Source organism: Quercus suber, unplaced genomic scaffold, assembly GCF_002906115.3.
Source record: "Quercus suber isolate HL8 unplaced genomic scaffold, Cork oak 2.0 scaffold_373, whole genome shotgun sequence".
Lineage (NCBI taxonomy): Eukaryota > Viridiplantae > Streptophyta > Magnoliopsida > Fagales > Fagaceae > Quercus > Quercus suber.
Window position 1 is genome coordinate 1 of NW_027069825.1, and position 3,975 is coordinate 3,975.

The window sequence follows — 3,975 nt, forward strand, 5'->3', positions numbered from 1 at the left end:
CAAAAACCCAAAAAAAAAAAAAAAAAAAAAAAAAAAATTCTAACCCAAGTACCTAAATTAATCAATCCAACCAAATATCAAAACATAAAGCATATTTAACACTTAATTCAAAAGAAAATTACTGGTGATGGTTCAAATAAAATGGAAACTATACTTGGTAGTACTGTTTTTACTCAGACTTGGATTGCTTCCAAGGATTTGCCTTTTCACCTGCAAACCTAGAAAAGAAAAGTTAAAGAAAAACCCTTTAATTTTTTATTACATAGATTTGAAATAGAAATCAATCAATGACAAATGAAATTCACAATTGAATCCAAGAGAGAGTTAAATAAATAAATGCTGAATGGAATGATTGGAAACTCTTGGCCAGGAATACTCATTCAAGAAGCATAAAAGAAATTGAAAAGACAAAAAATACTCTGCTCTCTATGTGATTGAAAATTCTTAACGGGTTCGTTGTCTCAACTGAAGGCTCTTTCCTTCCTTTTCTTCTTTAAAAATATGGCAGCCATTGGTGAGAGAGACACAAAGACCTAAATTGAAACCAATCCAAACAAATATAAAAAAACTTGATCATATTTAATGCACAAATTGAAATGACCTAAATCGAAACCACTCCAAATAAAATATCAAATTATGATCATATTTAATAAACAAACTAAAAAATGAAGAAAGAAACTTACAGGTAGCAAATCTGACATGATGATGGTAGGAGGATTGTCGTTAGTGGGAAGCCTGCCTAATATTGACTTTGTTCGATCTCTTTTTTATTTTTTTTTATTTAGTAATAATGAATCAGTTAGTAACAAACGAAAAGGAAATTCATTTAGAAATAAATGCAAGAGAAGATGGTTTATTGACAAACACAACTCCTTATCAATCCAACATGAGATCAAAACATGCATAACAGGAAATAATAGTAATACACAAAGAAACAATAATTATAGCAGCAATTACATGACAAATTCCAACTCTTTTCGCCCTCCATGCCTTTCTCTTTAACGAATTGTCTTAATTTGGGTTTTCAAATTGTTTTTTTTTCTTTTTTTTTGTCTTTTTTTTTTAATCTCTTCTAACTGTGAAATTGTGTTAAGTAAACGATTACTACCAAACCGATGTAGTGTTTGGGTTTGAGTTTTTAGACATGCAAAAAACTGACTTTTTTGAGTTTTCTCTTTTAATATGTACAAGTGTTAGAATTTCAAGCGTGCTTTTTTCCTAACAGGGCAGCACCTCCTTCTATTACCTGTGCTATGCACAGGGTACCCTTCTATTCAAAGAAACCATCTGTAGATAGATGCTAAGATTTGCAGATATTTGACCCAATACACTAACATATTCCATAAAGTTTCAATTCCTATGAAAATCAAATGCCTTTATCTACAATCTAAAATTCCCAGGAAGAGAGAGAGAGAAAGAGAGGATAGATACAACTAGTTTATGGTATATTAATAAATTTCCAATTCCATGCAAACCAAGAAAAGAAGATACTGGACTTCAACCAAAAGGTTCTCTCCATTACACTAAGCAGGAAAAGAAATGATACAAAACAACTATTCACATGTATTTAATCATGACATATTAAGCAATCATGTGCCTTGTGTAGATGATTTAATGAATAATTTAATTTAATAGATGCGGGTGGTCATCTAAATCGCTATGTAATGTAATTGATTGGCGGAGATTCCTTCAAACAAATTTGGCAGAAAAGTTGTCCAAGAAATAAGGCAGCATATTGTAGCAAATACAATTGCAAAAAAGAGCACCAGAATAGATGAAAAGCTTTGCAGTTCTCCACTGTTAAGAAACTGAAGCACCACTTCAAAAACCAACAAAAGCTTTTTAATTTCTCAAAACTTTTCTAATCAATCTAATGAATCACAAAGTCAAGCAAAAAACAAAAGTTAGCATCTTATTATATTTTAATAATTTTCTTCACACTTTTAATAGCAATTGAAAGGCTACAAATGACTACTTTTGGATCAGCATAGCAACAATGTAAGAAAAGGAAAAATGTACAGTTTGAAGGGAGGATTTTCAGGCTTGTCATGATTCTTCTCATAGCAATTAGTTTTTAAAGGATCAAATGAGTTAGTCCAACTCAAAGACATCATAACTTCAAGTTCAATAATATGATGGTCATTTTATTACCAATAAGAACTGCCTTAACCATTAAGATCTTCCAAACAAACTCAATGGTATTGGATATCCTTCGAAATGACTACATCATTCGAATGAACTGTATTTATTATTTAAGAGAACTTGCTAATAAAGTTATTATGATTTTATGAAACCACTTGCAATTATGATAACATCACACAATAAATTTTAAATTTCAATCATAATTGATAGAAAAGATAACCAAAAAAAAAAAAAAAAACCTACATGGACAAATTGTAGCAAGGGAATTCCATAGTCGGTTGGAGTTTCAAAATACATTTTTTCTCCCATTTCCATTGAAAAATCAATACATAAAAACTAAAAAAAGAGGGTTAAAAAATTGAATGAATCTCACCTAGATTCTTCAGTTGGGATATGATTCCAATATCTACAATCATCTATCCTGGTGATGGCTAACCCTTTTGAAGCAATGGATAAACAAACACCACCCGTTCTTTTATGCAGCCAAACTCTCTACATGAAGCCAATTTTTCAACAAATCCATTAGAAACAAATCAATATCAAGAAAATCATAAAATATAAATAATCCAAACAGGAAATAAGCTAGAGAACCATATCAGGGAGGTACCAAAACTTTAACACAACAAAACCAAATAATTTTATTCCCCTCTAAATTATTTTAAAAAAAAAAAATCTAAGATTTCTAAATTAAAATTTATTTTCTTTCCCTCATTTTCTCAAAACCTAATAAACGAAAACCCCATCACAAGGCTGCATTTATTTCGTAATAAAAGAAAACCCCATCACAACCAATCAAAAACCATATCTAAAAACTCGAAACTTTTAATTTTCACACACTTTCTTAGCACCCAAATAGAAAACAAACACACACACAGAGATAGAGAGAGCAATACCTTAGTACAATCATCGAACACTTTCCAAAGAAGAACTTCATAATTTGAGGGCAATTTCAATTCCCAAAATCAAAGCCTACCTTCTGAATTGTTTGTTGTTGCAGAGAAGGAATGGGATAGCATCTGAATCGTTTGTTGTTGTAGAGAACGAACAAAGTTTTTAAGTTTTCACAGTTTTTTTTTCGCATCCTTTTGGATTCTCTTTTTTCCTCCGTTTGTTGGTTTGGAACAAAACATGCAAGCAATAAGACACGGAACAGAGAGAATCTGAGATAGGAGAATTGAACCCACTATTTTGACCTGTGTTTACATGGAGTTGCAGAGAAGAAACGAAAGTTAGAGTGATGTCGTCGCCTAGGGTTTTCTTCTATAGTAGTGGTAGGGTTGAAGTTGAGTTGGTTTGATGAATCAGTGGCCATTGTGTGAGAGAATTGGAGATTGCGTGAGATTGGCACCACTGATCGCTTACTTCTTTCTCATTTAAGTTTTGGATTTTGATTTTGGGGGAAGGACATGGTTTTGATTTTTGGGTTTTTGAGAAGAGAGGGGAGTTACGGTTTTCTTTTCTTTCTCCTTGAAACATGTCACGATTGTTGGGATCTCTCGCTCTCGCTCTTGGTCTCTCTATGTGTTAGCATCTTCGATGCGCCTCATCCCCCTCTCCTTTCTCCGTGTACCACTCTTTCTTTCTTTTTTATTTTGTTTTAAGCGGTTAGTTTCTTTTTATACCAAGAGGCTCCAAACAGTGTTTTAACATAGTGAAACATTGTAATTTATTGCTTTTTAACTTAAAAACGTGGCTGAATTTTAGATGGCCATTTTTCCTAATTTGGCAACACCTCCTTAAAGGCTTCTGCTTTCATATATAGTATTAGATTAAAGGGATACAAGGGCAACCGTGTTTTTTAGCTGCTGGAAACCTTTTTTTTTTTTTTTTTTT

The 3,975-nt window shown here is 32.1% G+C and overlaps 1 long non-coding RNA gene across 3 annotated transcripts; it reads right to left on the reverse strand.

Annotated features, from left to right (window-relative positions):
* Positions 1-20: 20 nt before the first annotated feature.
* LOC112019433 (uncharacterized) lies at positions 21-3,718 on the reverse strand. 3 transcript variants are annotated; one of them, XR_010623859.1, is made up of 4 exons: positions 3,036-3,718; positions 2,516-2,634; positions 684-762; positions 21-533 (listed from the first exon to the last, which is right to left on the reverse strand). It is a non-coding gene; the product is annotated as an uncharacterized LOC112019433 (long non-coding RNA). The 3 variants fall into 3 exon arrangements; XR_002883693.2 differs by having other exon boundaries at positions 21-762; XR_010623858.1 differs by having other exon boundaries at positions 684-2,634.
* Between the last annotated feature and the right edge of the window lie 257 nt (positions 3,719-3,975).